An 18,682-nucleotide genomic window follows, 5' to 3' on the forward strand; every position below is an offset into this window, starting at 1 on the left:
AAAGTACTAGCGTTAAGGAGTAGGTTCTCTTTTTAAACAATTCAGCCCATTCCCTGGCAGGATTCTACAAAACAATTAGCCCGCCAGCAGAGTCTTTCTTATTTGCTTGATTTTGACGATCAAGAAGAAGACTAAAGGATGTTCTACTAGTAGGTTGTTAACTGAAAATAAGGCACTCGTAATAAATATTAACAGAAATCGGCCTGGCTCGGTTGTTTATTCAGTTAGCTGATTGCATAGTCACCGCGTCTTCAATTTTTAGGAAAGTACAACGCAGTTTGCATAGTTCAAATTTTTCGTAGAGCCTGTATTCTGAATTAACCCAAACGTTCATTTCACGGTTATTTTTGTCTACCTTTATTCCTTCCTGATTCTCATATCACGGTTTGTCCGTCCCACGTCTATCAACACTATTAGGGCAGCTGTTACCACTTCACCTCTCTCGCCCGGAGTTGCAACTTTTCATAGCATCTGAACTAAAAATGTTTGTAATTCCAGCGCGAAAGGAGCAAACAGATCGGTCTTTCCGGTTCAGGTTTAGCCTGCGTTGCTGGCAGTTTTGTTTTTCGAGTGGGTAAATGAGCGGGTGAAGCCAGGAAGAGAATGCGGCGGTAACTTCTTTTGCCGCTCGTTTGCCCGCGCTTTGCTCGCGGCTTCACCGCTCATGTACGCGAGAGAAGAGACCACCAGCTACACCAACTACACGTCAATTTATATCAGTTTTATTACTTCATCTGACTCTTGCTGGTAACTAAGAAGCAGTCTATTTCGAATCAATCTCTCTGACCTTTCTTTTCCGCGCCTTTCCTTAGTCTTATTTGTCCCTGGGTCTTCAGTGCTGGGTTCCTTTTACCGAGGGTATTCAGCCACATGTAGGGCCCCTGGCTCAACTTCGTCGTTTATGACTCCACAAAATCTCTGGATTTTTCTAACCTAAGACGCCTGATTTTGCCGAAAGAAATTGTTCAAGAGGAAAAACTTTTTTTTTTTGCTTTTATAAAGAGATATGTTATCTTTTACTTCATAAATAAGACTGATAAGGAATACGACATGACTGAATCCCAACCGGAATAAAGAATCAAGAGGTACGCACATTTTTCTGCTTTCTCCTCCCCCTGGGGGGGAGGGGGTAGGGGCTAATTCGAAGTTGGGCGCTTTTTTGAAAAGGGGGCGTAATTCCTCCTATCTCTGAGGCTTGCACTGACGACGTGGAGGCTGCGTATCCAAAATTTGAATATCTAGGCTACCCGAGAGTTTTTACGCCACCATTGCAATAGGGCAGTTTTGCCAGTTATTCTCGCGTTTCCCAGATAAAAGTGAACGAAGGCAACCAGAACAGAGGTGACAAATTCAAAAGTAGCAGAAGATATTTGGTTTAGTTATCTTTATCTGAAACTCAGGTTCATATTTGTTTGCACGAACTATATTCAAAGCACTCCCATTACATCAGATCATGTAGTATCCATTACATAAACTAATAGATTATTAGACAAAGTATTACTTACGCTAACACACTCATTACAATTTTAATTTTATTACAATTTAAGACAGGAATTGTTAAATATACAGTATTGGATAGATAATATTAAATACAGGTTGTCAACTTAACCGAGCTATATCTAGTTTGCAATAAATTTAAAATGTTAATTTTTGAAGAAATTCAGATAAACAATTCAGACAGCGTTTATCAAAAACCTCCCCCTTACCTCCCCCCTTAAGAACGTGCATTGTTTGGGATGATTTCCAAGCAAATAAGGAAATAAGAAGACTGAGAGAAGCAATGATACTTTAATAACGAGAAAAGGCAAGATGCTGATTGCCAGCTGCCTAATCTGGAGTTAAACCGTTGGGAGTTAATATTAAAATATTGTAACTGCATGTCATAAGAATTCTATACGCTTGCATTGCTTTCGAGGCGAACTGGATCTGGTTTCGGAGCGAACATGAAGGCCGAAGAAGACGCCAGTGAGCGGACGCGAAATTCGATAGTAACGAGATCTAGAGGAGCTATTGAATTAAAACCGCATAAACCCATTGTGGTTCGAAAGCAAACCAGAACAATCGAGTGAACCATCTATTTCTCAGCTCTTTCAGTTTCTTTTTTTTTTCTTAGACTCCTGCGGGCACAAAATGGATAGCGCTCGAAGAAGCAACCTTTTAATTCTCATTACTGTGGTAAAATTATTTTACAAGCTTAATTTCAGATTACAACAATTTTTATTTTATTTTCCCATCAGTTTATCACTACAGTTTCTTTAAAAGTCAATCCCTTGATTAACTAAATAGTTGCAGATAGGTATAAATTTATAGAATCAATAGCTTACAACCCACTATTACGACACATTCTTTATGTGGCTTATCCATTATCAACTCCTTTACATTACATATTGGGCTTATTATGTATAACGTTATATTACTAACCAAATACCATTCACGTTAAACGCAAAGCAAATCTCTACCCTCTACCCTCAAGGCAACCAAGACCACAGTTGAGGATCGAGAATGAAAAGTTACAAGATCAGGTAACACTACGTGAAGTTAACGAAGTTGATGCATGTTCGCCAAGTGTACGGAATCGCGCGATCGAAAGCGTATTAGTCATGGAAATAAAGGTTACTAAAGCACTCTATACATAACAAAGCATAAAATAATTGATAACGGCGACGGAAGGTTAACAAGAGCGCAAAAACATTCATGTAAATACATAGTGTTAAAAAGAAGATACACCTTTAAACAAGTCGGTATAAATTTGGTTTACAACATCATGGTGACAGCTAGAGGCCCTTTTTAGATTTACAGGGGGTCAGTTTTGCGCGAAGCTCGCAAAGACATTTAAGTGTTTGCTATAGCGCGCATTCGAAGTAATCAGTAGTAAATTTATAATGAAGATTAACGCAAGCCGAAGTAGTCAACAATAGTGGTCGAAAGTTACCAAAGTACCCCAAAGGATTGCGAAGGTGCTCATTAACATTATGGTGTTCACAAAAAGGCGATAGCGCGCGTTCGAAGTGATCAGTAGTAAGTTTATAAATAAGATTAACGCAAGCCGAAGTAGTCAATGATAGTGGTCGAAAGTTACCGAAAGTACCCCGAAGGATTGCGAGGGTGTTCATTAACATTATAGTGTTCACAAGTTGGCGATAGCGCGCGTTCGAAGTATGAAGTAGTCAGTAGCAAGCCGAAGTAGTCAGTGATAGTGGTCGGAAGTTACCGGAAGTACCCCGAAGGATTGCGAGGGTGTTCATTCACAAGCCGTCGATAGCGCGCGTTCCAAGTAATGGTATAAGTCTCTATGAAGATTGACGCAAGTCGAAGTAGTCAATGATAGTGGTCGAAAGTTACCGAAAGTACCCCGAAAGATTGCAAGAGTATTCATTTTGACAAAGGCATATAGCCATTTACGATAGCGCCGGTTCGTAGAAATGGTAAGTAAACATGAAGATTTAACGCAGGCCGAAGAAGTCAACGATAGTGGTCAAAAGTTGCCGAAAGTATCCCCGAAAGATGGGGACAGTGTTCATTTCACTGAACGCAATTTTGTAAAAGCATTTTTACGCGAAATTCGATAGTAACGATATCTAGAGGAGCTATTGAATTAAAACCGCATAAACCCATTGTGGTTCGAAAGCAAACCAGAACAATCGAGTGAACCATCTATTTCTCAGCTCTCTCAGTTTCTTTCTTTTTTTTCTTAGACACCTGCGGGCACAAAATGGATAGCGCTCGAAGAAGCAACCTTTTAATTCTCATTACTGCGGTAAAATTATTTTACAAGCTTAAATTCAGATTAAAACAATTTTTATTTAATTTTCCCACCGGTTTATCACTACAGTTTCTTTAAAAGTCAATCCCTTTATTAACTCAACAGTTGCAGATAGGTATAAATTTATAGAATCAATAGCTTACAACCCACTATTCCGCATTCTTTATGTGGCTTATCCATTACAACTCCTTTACATTACATATTGGGCTTATTATGTATAACGTTATATACATTAACCAAATCTCATTCACTTTAAACGCAAAGCAAATCTCTACCCTCTACCCTCAAGGCAAACGAGACCACAGTTGAGGATCGAGAATGAAAAGTTACAAGATCGGGTAACACTACGTGAAGTTAACGAAGTTGATGCACGTTCGCCAAGTGTACGGAATCGCGCGATCGAAAGCGTATTAGTTATGGAAATAAAGGTTACTAAAGCACTCTATACACAACAAAGCATAAAATAATTGATAACGGCGACGGAAGGTTAACAAGAGCGCAAAAACATTCATGTAAATACATAGTGTTAAAAAGAAGATACACCTTTAAACAAGTCGGTATAAATTTGGTTTAAAACATTATGGTGACAGCTAGAGGCCCTTTTTAGATGTACAGGAGGTCGGTTTTGCGCGAAGCTCACAAAGACATTTAAGTGTTTGCTATAGCGCGCGTTCGAAGTAATCAGTAGTAAGTTTATAATGAATATTAACGCAAGCCGAAGTAGTCAACAATAGTGGTCGAAAGTTACCGAAAGTACCCCGAAGGATTGCGAGGGTGCTCATTAACAAGTTGGCGATAGCGCGCGTTCGAAGTAATGGTATAAGTCTCTATGAAGACTGACGCAAGCCGAAGTAGTCAATGATAGTGGTCGAAAGTTACCGAAAGTACCCCCAAGGATTTCGACGGTGTCCATTAACATTATAGTGTTCACAAGTTGGCGATAGCGCGCGTTCCAAGTAATGGTATAAGTCTCTATGAAGATTGATGCAAGTCGAAGTAGTCAACGATAGTGGTCGAAAGTTACTGAAAGTACCCCGAAGGGTGTTCATTAACATTTTAGTGTTCACAAGTTGGCGATAGCGCGCGTTCGAAGTAATGGTACTCATAAGGTTCTATGAAGACTGACGCAAGTCGAAGTAGTCAATGATAGTGGTCGAAAGTTACCGAAAGTACCCCGAAGGATGGCAAGAGTATTCATTTTGACAAAGGCATATAGCCATTTACGATAGCGCCGGTTCGTAGAAATGGTAAGCAAACATGAAGATTTAACGCAGGCCGAAGAAGTCAACGATAGTGGTCAAAAGTTGCCGAAAGTATCCCCGAAAGATGGGGACAGTGTTCATTTCAATGAACGCAATTTTGTAAAGGCATTACTGTAAGCGTTTACCATAGCGCGTGTTCGAAGTTATGGTAGGTCTAGTATATGAAGATTAACGCAAGCCGAAGTAGTCAACGAGTACCCCCGAAAAATGGCGAGAGTGTTCATTACAGTCATTTAAGTGTTTAGGAACACGAAGATTAACATTAAAGATATTTTGAATAGACCTATCCTTAGTAATTTCATAACACAAAAAAAAGCCATTGTTGCCCAGTAGCAGTTGTTTCCGTAAGAAGGAAAGTCCTCCTTCGAAAATGTTGACTGCTACTGTAGCAGAATTCTACAAAGTTTTATTTAGCTTTTATATTACTGGAAAAAAAAAATGTTAGATTAATTTTCTAAAGTATCTCATCTTGATCGCTACATCTTCACTTTAGCTGTATCGTAACACGCAGGCATTTCTTCAGATGTCCAAATTGAGAAACACGTCCTAAAACAGAAGAAAGTGCAATGTTTATAAGTAGACTGTAGAAATGGAGAAATTTGAGTACTGGTTATTTTGTGCTCTTGTTTCTCGCGTTGGTTAGTTATTTAAGTGATTTACAGTATAACAGCCCGTTATTTTTTGGACCGCCCCTGTTCGAACCCTGTTGTAAAAACTGGGGTTATTCAATTCTTCTCAAGAGATAACGTACCTTTCATTATTGGTGTTGTTTCATTAGGTAGTACAGGTTCCACCAGATGACGATTTTCCAATCTTTGTAAACTATAAAAGTGCAATTTAAAAAAGGAACCTGAACTCAGTAAATATAACGACCAAAGTAAGTATCTGTTAGCAAAATATATATAAAGAATTTCAATGATAAAAAATTCAGGTACTTCTGCCAAACCCAACACCATTTTCGGGTTTAACCGTACTTTTTGCAATAAGCACATATAAGAAACTTATTTTTCTGGCTCCCGTTTGCTATAGGGATAAGTGAGATCATTTCAGTCGTTCACTTCTTTGTTCTCTATTCTCTCACTAGCAAACAACGCCGGGTACTACACATACGATGTTGTGCTCTTATTCTAGAGTATATCAATCCGAACTTCTCGAGCTCCTCGTGGTGCTCGACATCTACGCCTAAGGAGAAAACCGGGGATTAATGCAAAGAAACATATCCATTATACCTGAAGCGTAGAAAACGCCTCCCCACGTGATGAACAAAAATAACCGGGTAGATTCAATCTAGAAAATAAAAAAGCTAAAGAAAAAGAAACAAGCGCTTAGAGGATGTTACCAACAGACGTAAATTGAACTAATACAACCTATTTTGATTTGCACCGATAAGGGATATAGATAAGAAATGAAGTTTAACGCCCACTAAAAATATCTGACCATCAGCAGATATTCTTAGTGGGCCGAGACATAAAAAATCATATCAATAAAGACAAGTCGACTCTCACTGTACCCTCAAATAGCATTTTCCCTGTTACAACAACTGCGCAAAATCGTAAAGTTACACTATAAATACAATAAATTCATTTCCGACGTCTCCACTTAGATATATTTAAAGCGTCCAGCAAAAGCCTTGTTATAACCTGCAAAGATATAACAGTGGAGAGTCAAACACTTAAATAATTTCAAGGTTCAAATCTATGTTTACTAAGTGAAATATACAATCATTGAATCATTACAGTTATTATCTTTTTATGGTATCTAATCATCTAATGGTATATCAGTAATAATAATAATAACAATAACAATTATAATAATAGTAATAATTCTATTAAAAGTTTATTTAACAGATCCATGAAGTGTCTCTTCCATGTTAAATGAAATTATACGCAATTAAAAATAAATTAAATTAAAGTGAAAACAGTTCTCTCCTCAAATAAAATGATAGTAACTCAAATCCCATTAGCCCTAGTTAAGAGCAGATATCAGGCAAAGACATTACGGAGTTCTCATATCTTCTCAAGTGGAAACTTTCTAAGGGTATATCTCATTGGTCCTAATTAACAGCAGATTTCAGGCAAATGAAATTGGGTGTTCTTCTTTTCAGACTAGGGCGCTCCAGTCTCCCTTGCTTGCTGCGTTGGAATCCCAGTTTATCTAATTTTAATAGTAAGTAATAACTACGATAGACTGAAGTATCAGTCCAGGGAACTCCTGACTCCATTGCTTGTTGGGTTGGAGTCCCAGTTTATCTAATTTTCATAGTAAGTAATAACTATGATAGACTGAAGTATCAGTCCAGGAAGCCACTGAATCCCTTGCTTGCTGAGTTGGAATACCACTTTATCTAGTTTTAATAGTAAGTTTCATCTATTAATGACTAAAGTATCAGTCCAGGGAGCTCCTGTCTCCCTTGCTTGCTGGGTTGGAATCCCAGTTTATCTAGTTTTAATAGTAAGTTTCATCTATTATTGATTGAAGTATCAGTCCAGGGAGCTCTTGTCTCCCTTGCTTGCTGGGTTGGAATCCCAGTTTATCTAGTTTTAATAGTAAGTTTCATCTATTATTGATTGAAGTATCAGTCCAGGGAGCTCTTGTCTCCCTTGCTTGCTGGGTTGGAATCCCAGTTTATCTAGTTTTAATAAAAAGTTTCATCTATTATTGACTAAAGTATCAGTCCAGGGAGTTTCTGTCTCCCTTGCTTACTGGGTTGAAATCCCAGTTTATCTAGTTTTAATAGTAAGTTTCATCTATTATTGACTGAAGTATCAGTCCAGGGAGCTCCTGTCTCCCTTGCTTGCTGGGTTGGAATCCCAGTTTATCTAGTTTTAATAGTAAGTTTCATCTATTATTGATTGAAGTATCAGTCCAGGGAGCTCTTGTCTCCCTTGCTTGCTGGGTTGGAATCCCAGTTTATCTAGTTTTAATAAAAAGTTTCATCTATTATTGACTAAAGTATCAGTCCAGGGAGTTTCTGTCTCCCTTGCTTACTGGGTTGAAATCCCAGTTTATCTAGTTTTAATAGTAAGTTTCATCTATTATTGACTGAAGTATCAGTCCAGGGAGCTCCTGTCTCCCTTGCTTGCTGGGTTGGAATCCCAGTTTATCTAGTTTTAATACTAAGTTTCATCTATTCTTGACTGAAGTATCAGTCCAGGGCCCTTGCTTGCAGGTTGGAATCCCATTTTATCTAGTTTTAATGGTTAGTTTTATCTATTATTAACTAAAGTATCAGTCCAGGGAGCTTCTGTCTCCCTTGCTTGCTGGGTTGGAATCCCAGTGTATCTAGTTTTAATAGTAAGTTTCATCTATTAATGACTGAAGTATCAGTCCAGGAAGTTCCTGTCTCCCTTGCTTGCTGGGTTGGAATCCCAGTTTATCTAGTTCTAATAGTAAGTTTCATCTATTATTGACTGACGTATCAGTCCAGGGAGCTGCTGTCTCCCTTGTTTGCTGGGTTGGAATCCCAGTTTATCTAGTTTTAATAGTAAGTTTCATCTATTAATGACTGAAGTATCAGTCCAGGAAGCTCCTGTCTCCCTTGCTTGCTGGGTTGGAATCCCAGTTTATCTAGTTTGAATAGTAAGTTTCATCTGTTATTGACTGAAGTATCAGTCCAGGGAGCTGCTGTCTCCCTTGCTTGCTGGGTTGGAATCCCAGTTTATCTAGTTTTAATACTAAGTTTCATCTATTCTTGACTGAAGTATCAGTCCGGGAGCTCCTGTCTCCCTTGGTTGCTGGGCTGGAATCCTAGTTACCCTAACTGCATATTACTTTGAAAATCAGTGATAATCTTCTTAGAGCAACAACTCTTTCCAAGAAAATCTGAAATTATACCTAAAATAACTGAGATTTTTTTTATTTAAACAAAAACCAAAAAAAAATTTAAAGGCTCGAAAAAACCCGTTTCGTTACAGAAGCTGAGATATGGCATGACCTAAAGAAAAGGGTGTATGGCCTGTGCAGTATCCGAGACGCATGTGAGTGCAACGGCCATATAAATTGGGGGACCTCCGCTTGCGTCCAAACCGGGACACCTGGGCATGAGCGCTTACAACAGACTTGTTTCGTGACAGAAGCTGAGATATGGCATGACCCGATGAGCGGTACACCGCTACGGCCCGTGCAGTATCACTCGTAAAGCTCTGCACCACTGCAGAATGAGTCAATAAGCACTTGAGTGCAACGGCCGTTTTCTTATCAGGCGCCCAATACATCACCTGTCGGTCAGAGGCGACCACCCAGACCTCGGTGTAACTGATGGCTCAGTACCACTCTCACCGCATAAGTAGACAAGCACCCTGTGGAACGCACGAAACCCTCCACCTGGCTTGAGGCCACTGTATTGGCAACAATAAGCCAACTTTGTTTTTGGAATCCCCTTTTTCTACTTATGGCTGCTATTAAATTTATTGAAAGAATTGCTGCTGCTCAAACAGTATAATACTATCAATAATAATTAAAGCTAAGATGTAATGCACCTCATTTAGTTCTAGAATTAGGGTATTAAAGGTTCAACTACATGCATAATAGACTCTAGTATCACTCCAGGTATTACTTATCTAGTTTGCTGCATTGGAATCCCAGTAAATGCTTTCTTTTAACAGTAAGTTTCATCTCTCATTGACTGAAGTATCAGTCCAGGGAGCCCCTGTCTCCCTTGCTTGCAGGGTTGGAATCCCAGTATATCTAGTTTTAATAGTACGTTTTATCTATTATTGACTGAAGTATCAGTCCAGGGAGCCCCTGTCTCCCTTGCTTGCTGGGTTGGAATGCCAGTTTATCCAGTTTTAATACTAAGTTTCATCTATTATTGACTGAAGTATCAGTCCAGGGAGCTTCTGTCTCCCTTGCTTGCTGGGTTGGAATCCCAGTTTATCTAGTTTTAGTGGTAAGTTTCATCTATTATTGACTGAAGTATCAGTCCAGGGAGCTCCTGTCTCCCTTGCTTGCTGGGTTGGAATCCCAGTTTATCTATTTTTAATAGTACGTTTCATCTATTATTGACTGAAGTATCAGTCCAGGGAGCTCTTGCCTCCCTTGCTTGCTGGGTTGGAATCCCAGTTTATCTATAGTTTTAATAGTAAGTAATAACTATTAAAGACTGAAGTATCAGTCCAGGGAGCTCCTGTCTCCCTTGCTTGCTGGGTTGGAATCCCAGTTAATCTACTTTTAATAGTAAGTAATAACACTATTAAACACTGAAGTATCAGTCCAGGGAGCTCCTGTCTCCCTTGCTTGCTGAGTTGGAATCCCAGTTTATCTAGTTTCAATAGTAAGTTTCATTTATTAATGACTGAAGTATCAGTCCAGGGAGCTCGTGTCTCCCTTGCTTACCGGGTTGGAATCCCAGTTTATTTAGTGTTAATACTACGTTTTATGAAATATTGTCTGAAGTATCAGTCCAGGGAGCTCCTGTCTCCCTTGCTTGCTGGGTTGGAATCCCATTTTATCTAGTTTTAATAGTAAGTTTTATCTATTATTGACTGAAGTACCAGTCCAGGGAGCTCCTGTCGCCCTTGCTTGCTGGGTTGGAATCCTTGTTTACCTACTTTTAATAGTAAGTTTCATCTATTATTGACTGAAGTATCAGTCCAGGGAGCTCCTGTCTCCCTTGGTTGCTGGGTTGGAATCCCAGTTTATCTAGTTTTAATAGTAATTTTATCTATTATTGACTGAAGTATCAGTCCAGAGAGCTCCTGTCTACCTTGCTTCTTGGATTGAAATCCCAGTTTATCTAGTTTTAAGAGTAAGTTTCATCTATTATTGACTGAAGTATCAGTCCAGGAGCTCCTGTCCTCCTTGCTTGCTGGGTTGGAATCCCAGTTTATCTAGTTTTTATATTAAGTTTCATCTATTATTGACTGAAGTATCACTCCAGGGAGCTCCTGTCTCCCTTGCTTTCTGGGATGGAATCCCAGTTTACCTAGTTTTAATAGTAATTTTATCTATTATTGACTGAAGTATCAGTCCAGAGAGCTCCTGTCTCCCTTGCTTGCTGGGTTGGAATTTCAGTTTATCTAGTTTTAATAGTAATTTTTCTCTATTATTGACTGAAGTATCAGTCCAGGGAGCTCTTGTCTCCCTTGCTTGCTAGGTTGGAATCCCAGTTTATCTAGTTTTAATAGTAAGTAATAACTATTAAAGACTGAAGTATCAGTCCAGGGAGCTGCTGTCTCCCTTGCTTGCTGGGTTGGAATCCCAGTTTATCTACTTTTAATAGTAAGTTTCATCTATTATTGACTGAAGTATCAGTGCAGGGAGCTTCTGTCTCCCTTGCTTGCTGGGTTGGAATCCCAGTTTATCTAGTTTTAATGGTACGTTTCATCTATTATTGACTGAAGTATCAGTCCAGGGAGCTCCTGTCGCCCTTGCTTGCTGGGTTGGAATCCCTGTTTACCTACTTTTAATAGTAAGTTTCATCTATTATTGACTGAAGTATCAGTCCACGGAGCTCGTGTCTCCCTTGGTTGCTTGGTTGGAATCCCAGTTTATCTAGTTTTAATAGTAAGTTTTATCTATTATTGACTGAAGTATCAGTCCAGAGAGCTCCTGTCTCCCTTGCTTGCTGGATTGAAATCCCAGTTTATCTAGTTTTAAGAGTAAGTTTCATCTATTATTGACTGAAGTATCAGTCCAGGAGCTCCTGTCCTCCTTCCTTGCTGGGTTTGAATCCCAGTTTATCTAGTTTTTATAGTAAGTTTTATCTATTACTGACTGAAGTATCAGTCCAGGGAGCTCCTGTCTCCCTTGCTTGCTGGGTTGGAATCCCAGTTTATCTAGTTTTAATAGTAATTTTATCTATTATTGACTGAAGTATCAGTCCAGAAAGCCCCTGTCTCCCTTGCTTGCTGGGTTGGAATCTCAGTTTTTCTAGTTTTAATAGTAAGTTTTCTCTATTATTGACTGAAGTATCAGTCCAGGGAGCTCTTGTATCCCTTGCTTGCTGGGTTGGAATCCAGTTTATCTAGTTTTAATAATAAGTAATTACTATTAAAGACTGAAGTATCAGTCCAGGGAGCTCCTGTCTCCCTTGCTTGCTGAGTTGGAATCCCAGTTTATCTAGTTTTAATAGTAAGTTTCATCTATTAATGACTGAAGTATCAGTCCAGGGAGCTCCTGTCTCCCTTGCTTACTGGGTTGGAATCCCAGTTTATCTACTTTTAATAGTAAGTTTCATCTATTATTGACTGAAGTATCAGTCCAGAGAGCTCTTGTCTCCCTTGCTTGCTGGGTTGGAATCCCAGTTTATCTACTTTTAATAGTAAGTAATAACACTATTAAAGACTGAACTATCAGTCCAGGGAGCTCGTGTCTCCCTTGCTTGCTGGGTTGGAATACCAGTTTATCTAATTTTAATAGTAAGTAATAACAATATTATAGACTGAAGTATCAGTCCAGGGAGCTCCTGTCTCCCTTGCTTGCTGGGTTGGAATCCCAGTTTATCTAATTTCAATAGTAAGTAATAACAGTATTAAAGACTGAAGTAACAGTCCAGGGAGCTCCTGTCTCCCTTGCTTGCTGGGTTGGAATCCCAGTTTATCTAATTTTAAAAGTAAGTAATAACAATTAAAGACTGAAGTATCAGTCCAGGGAGCTCCTGTCTCCCTTGCTTGCTGGGTTGGAATCCCAGTTTATCTAATTTTAATAGTAAGTAATAACTATTAAAGACTGAAGTATCAGTCCAGGGAGCTCGTGTCTCCCTTGGTTGCTGGGTTGGAATCCCAGTTTATCTACTTTTAATAGTAAGTAATAACACTATTAAAGACTGAACTATCAGTCCAGGGAGCTCGTGTCTCCCTTGCTTGCTGGGTTGGAATCCCAGTTTATCTAATTTTAATAGTAAGTAATAACTATTAACGACTGAAGTATCAGTCCAGGGAGCTCGTGTCTCCCTTGCTTGCTGGGTTGGAATCCCAGTTTATCTAAGTTTAATAGTAAGTAATAACTATTAAAGACTGAACTTTCAGTCCAGGGAGCTCCTGTTTCGCTTGCTTACTGGGTTGGAATCCCAGTTTATCTTATTTTAATAGTAAGTAATAATGCTATTAAAGACTGAAGTATCAGTCCAGGGAGCTCGTGTCTCCCTTGCTTGCTGGGTTGGAATCCCAGTTTATCTAATTTTAATAGTAAGTAATAACACTATTATAGACTGAAGTATCAGTCCAGGGAGCTCCTGTCTGCCTTGCTTACTGGGTTGGAATCCCAGTTTATCTACTTTTAATAGTAAGTTTCATCTATTATTGACTGAAGTATCAGTCCAGGGAGCTCGTGTCTCCCTTGCTTGCTGGGTTGGAATACCAGTTTATCTAATTTTAATAGTAAGTAATAACACTATTAAAGACTGAACTATCAGTCCAGGGAGCTCGTGTCTCCCTTGCTTGCTGGGTTGGAATACCAGTTTATCTAATTTTAATAGTAAGTAATAACAATATTATAGACTGAAGTATCAGTCCAGGGAGCTCCTGTCTCCCTTGCTTGCTGGGTTGGAATCCCAGTTTATCTAATTTCAATAGTAAGTAATAACAGTATTAAAGACTGAAGTAACAGTCCAGGGAGCTCCTGTCTCCCTTGCTTGCTGGGTTGGAATCCCAGTTTGTCTAATTTCAATAGTAAGTAATAACAATTAAAGACTGAAGTATCAGTCCAGGGAGCTCCTGTCTCCCTTGCTTGTTGGGTTGAAATCCCAGTTTGTCTAATTTTAATAGTAAGTAATAACTATTAAAGACTGAAGTATCAGTCCAGGGAGCTCGTGTCTCCCTTGGTTGCTGGGTTGGAATCCCAGTTTATCTACTTTTAATAGTAAGTAATAACACTATTAAAGACTGAACTATCAGTCCAGGGAGCTCGTGTCTCCCTTGCTTGCTGGGTTGGAATCCCAGTTTATCTAATTTTAATAGTAAGTAATAACTATTAACGACTGAAGTTTCAGTCCAGGGAGCTCCTGTTTCGCTTGCTTGCTGGGTTGGAATCCCAGTTTATCTAATTTTAATAGTAAGTAATAAGTATTAAAGACTGAAGTTTCAGTCCAGGGAGCTCCTGTTTCGCTTGCTTGCTGGGTTGGAATCCCAGTTTATCTAAGTTTAATAGTAAGTAATAAGTACTAAAGACTGAAGTTTCAGTCCAGGGAGCTCCTGTTTCGCTTGCTTGCTGGGTTGGAATCCCAGTTTATCTAATTTTAATAGTAAGTAATAACGCTATTAAAGACTGAAGTATCAGTCCAGGGAGCTCGTGTCTCCCTTGCTTGCTGGGTTGGAATCCCAGTTTATCTAATTTTAATAGTAAGTAATAACACTATTATAGACTGAAGTATCAGTCCAGGGAGCTCCTGTCTCACTTGCTTGCTCGGTTGGAATCCCAGTTTATCTAATTTTAATAGTAAGTAATAACTATTAAAGACTGAAGTATCAGTCCAGGGAGCTCCTCTCTCCCTTGCTTGCTGGGTTGGAATCCCAGTTTATCTAATTTTAATAGTAAGAAATAACACTATTAAAGACTGAACTATCAGTCCAGGGAGCTCGTGTCTCCCTTGCTTGCTGGGTTGGAATCCCAGTTTATCTAAGTTTAATAGTAAGTAATAACTATTAACGACTGAAGTATCAGTCCAGGGAGCTGCTGTCTCCCTTGCTTGCTGGGTTGGAGTCCCAGTTTATCTAAGTTTAATAGTAAGTAATAAGTATTAAAGACTGAAGTTTCAGTCCAGGGAGCTCCTGTCTACCTTGCTTGCTGGGTTGGAATCCCAGTTTATCTACACAGTTTTAATAGTAAGTTGTAACTATCATAGAGTGAAGTTTCAGTCCAGGGAGCTCGTGTCTCCCTTGCTTGCTGGGTTGGAAATGCCAGGTTATCTAGTGTTTTTAAAATTCGTAAGTTAAAAATAGTTATAAGTGCCATCTATCATAGACTAAGGTATTAGTTCAGGGAGGAGCATTACTTTTTGTGTGTTTTCATAGTGTTATCTGGCATAAAACCTTTATGCAAAACTACTGCCAATGGAGACAGGTTATTAACTTTATATAAATATTATGTATTATGTCATAGTTTAGGGAGCAGCTGTCTCCCATTTTTGGTGCGTTGGAATCCCAGTTGTAAATGTAAATTGCTTTTTATAAATATCAGAATTTTCATGTATTCTAATACTTCAAGGAAGATCCTTAGGAGCCATAATTTATTAAGTCACTAAATAAAGATCGGGATTGGGGTTGTTACAAGCTCCAAGCTCTTACCGTTTTGAAAATATCCTGGTTTAGTTGGGTCAGCACTGTACAATTAATGACTGTACTTCTGTTAGATTGTTTTTAGACTGTTACCTACATGAGTGAAGAAGACAAAAAAAAATTAGTAAAAGCATAACAAAATGATGATGTCAGATATGATTTGTTGAAATACTCTTTATCTGGCAGTCACAATTTTATTGTGATAGGTTTTTGAAATCAGTGATTACCTATCACAAGTTGGGTTCCCTAGCCTTAGCTAGTACATAATATCCCTAACCATGATTGGATTTATTTATCTAATTTAAAGCAAGGAAAATTACTGGCACATAATTAAGACCTTTCAAATCATTTTGTTTTTGGAGCCCGCACGTTTGAAACAACTTTAATATACCTTCACTTCTCTTAGACTGAGTTATCTAAAAAGAGTAATCAAAACTTATGCGCAGAGCAAAACAAAGTACCCAATAAAAAAGGAAGCTAACTCTCTCTCTTGGCGATTCACGCGTAGCCCTAGTATTTAAACCGTGGCTGCTTACTTGTGTTATCTACAAAAGTGACTGAAATCCCAGGGGTGTGCCCCCCGGTTCTCCAAGTCCTGACCGTTTTTAGACCAAAAAGGTGCAAAAACCATACCCTTTGGGGTGGCACATACCTAGTTGGCTTATATAAGGGGGATTACTCCCCAGGAGAAAATCCATGTATCTTAAAAATTCTGTCCACGGGCCTGGGTGTCTTTAAATGCTTCATTTGGTCGAGGCACTTTGAAAAGGAAAGAATTGGTTTGAAGGGTTGATATTAAACCAAAACAGTTCAAAGGCGCTTAAATAAAAATTTGTACGACTCTTGTCAGTAAACGAAAAAGGGAATAATTTTTTAAATTTTAGTGAGTGGATGCAGTCTAAGAAGACAGCATGTCACAATATTATTTCTACTTTCTATTCTCGAACACCCATGTCCCATTTTAGTCTATTTGCTCATTAGGATAATGCTCGTAAAACTAATTAAAGTTTGTATTCAATTGTTCAGAAAGCTGCTGCCTCCCAATTCTTTGCTGAGTATGAATAACAGTTGAGTTGGTGTATATTTTCTTATAGACTGACTTTGCACGTTATAGTTCAGGGAGAAATGTGTATCCCATTTCTTTGCTAGGTTCGAATCCCAGTTGACCCCTAAGTATATATTATTGTTTAATCAAAGTTTTTATGTAAAAGTTAGAATATATCATAGGGCATCAAACATAATTCCCTGGCATCCTAATTGTTGCTCTCACAGGTTTAAAACTGGAGTATTCCTTTGCATGTTTGAGAGGGGCAGCATTATGTCTTATGCCATTTATCATGCAGTTTGAATTTTACAGTGTAGTTTGTTTTGACCTTGAATTCTGGTATCTTCTACACTGTGTTGCTATCTTGACTGCTTAATGTATATAAATAGAATAAAATTATTTTAATATTGTATTTACCTTTCTTGTTTCTTGTTGGTCAAATCTTTTAAATTGTGCCTGACTGATCTCTTGGCATATCTCTAGGTGATAAAGAAATGAACTTAATTAACTTACTACTTCGAGTTTTGAGCCGCCTACTTTGGGAACTACAGGAAGGTACGAAAGATAAAGCCTGAAATCACCGCCTACTTTTACATCCTAGCCATCTACTCGATAAGGAGAACTCTTTCATAATTTCAACGCAATTAGGAGGAAATCGCCGTTGGGTGCCCCCTGTAAATATGTATACCTTTTTCTTCTAATTCTATTGACTTCTTTGGTATTTTGGTTTTTATATTGCAGAGTCCTTTCTTGAAATTTTTGTAGGTACGATTAAGCTTAAATTAGGTTTGCACTGCTACACTGATGACTGACTCTGTGAGCGATGGAAGATCCAAACTAACAGCTCCACCGCCTCCACGCCGCCATATTGGCCGGGACACCAGTAGACCCTGGGACGAGGACTTCCTTCGTGGTTTATACCACAGGCTACCCACACAATCATCCTCGGAGACCCACGGGCAGTTAGTCACGTCGATAAACCGTTCGTGGTGAAAGTTTACTGTAAGATCGAGACGAGCTCGTCTCGATCTTACAGTAAACCTTCACCACGAACATTTTATCGACCCGACTAACTGCCCCTGGGTCTCCGAGGATGCCACACAATCTGCTTGTTGGTAAATGAGTTTGCTTCGAATTCATCTTTACAGTAAGCTACAGTCAGCAATATATCGCCAACTATGTATATAGATTAATGTTAAATAAACAGTGTACTACCTTACCTAATATATATTGTTGTCTTTTTGCCTTCAAAAAGGTATTTTCAGCGATTTTGACTGATTTTGATTTCGCCTGGATGACTACGTAAAAAGTAAAGAAAAAAGGAGTTACCAAATGAGCCATTTTGCAAAGTTTGTAGTCTGAACTTTTGAGTAGTCAGTTCACAAAGTCACTAACAAAAGATCGGGATCGGAGTTGTTACAAATACTTACCGTTTTAAAAATCGTCCGATTTAGTTGGGTCCGCACTTAGCAATTAATGACTGTCAGTTCTGTTAGATTGTTCGCCTACATGAGGGAACAAGACAAAAACAATAGTTAAAGCATAACAAAGAACTCTTCAAAGAAGAAGTTGGATATGATTTGTTTGAAATACTCTTTGTCTGGCAGTCAAAATTTTATCGTAACAGGTTTTTGAAATCAGTGATTACCTAACACAAGCCGTGTTTCCTTAGCTAGTACATAATTCCTAACCCTTTATTGATTATCCTAACTCACAGCGAGGAAATTTGTTTTTGTCTCATGTGTTGGCCCTAGTATGTAAACCTTGGCCGTTTTTTGCATTATTTACTACTTGAAGAAAATCTCTTGGGGGGGAGGGGGTGCTCCTGGGATTTCCTGGTGGGGGTTCGAGCCGCCCTGTTCTTTAACTCCTGTCCTTATTTCAGACCAAAAAAATGACATTTTCCACGCCTTTTTTTAGTCCTGGCCTCTGGGCAGAAATTATGTCAAAGAATAAGCAAATATTTCTTTTTCTTTCTTATTCATTAATTTGGAATTGAAACGACAAATACGTTCTTTTACGGCGTTTTTTTCCTCGAAAACCATACCCAATTCCAAACCAAAATGAGCGAAGTGTATACCCGTTTTTAGACCGAAAAAGCGCAAAAACCACATCCTTTGGGGTGGCACATACCTATGTGGCTTACAGTGTATTTAAGGGAATATTCCAAGGGAGAGAATCCAAGTATCGTAAAAATTCTGTCCGCGGGCCTGAGTGCCCTCTAAATGTTTCATTTGTCCGAGACATGCACAGTTGGAAGAGGTCGAAAGAATTGATTTGAAGGGATTAATCTTGAACCAAACAGCACAAAGGTAAATACAAATTTGGACGACTCTCCAACGAAAAGGAAATGATTTTCATTTTAACAAATGGTTGCAGACTAAGAAGATAACTTGTC

The 18,682-nt window shown here is 38.8% G+C and overlaps 1 long non-coding RNA gene across 1 annotated transcript; it reads right to left on the bottom strand.

Moving 5' to 3' along the window:
- Positions 1-5,775: 5,775 nt before the first annotated feature.
- Positions 5,776-16,765, bottom strand: LOC140943136 (uncharacterized). The gene is made up of 3 exons (XR_012166591.1): positions 16,702-16,765; positions 6,255-6,312; positions 5,776-5,847 (listed from the first exon to the last, which is right to left on the bottom strand). It is a non-coding gene; the product is annotated as an uncharacterized lncRNA (long non-coding RNA).
- Between the last annotated feature and the right edge of the window lie 1,917 nt (positions 16,766-18,682).

Source organism: Porites lutea, chromosome 7 (assembly GCF_958299795.1).
Source record: "Porites lutea chromosome 7, jaPorLute2.1, whole genome shotgun sequence".
NCBI lineage: Eukaryota > Metazoa > Cnidaria > Anthozoa > Scleractinia > Poritidae > Porites > Porites lutea.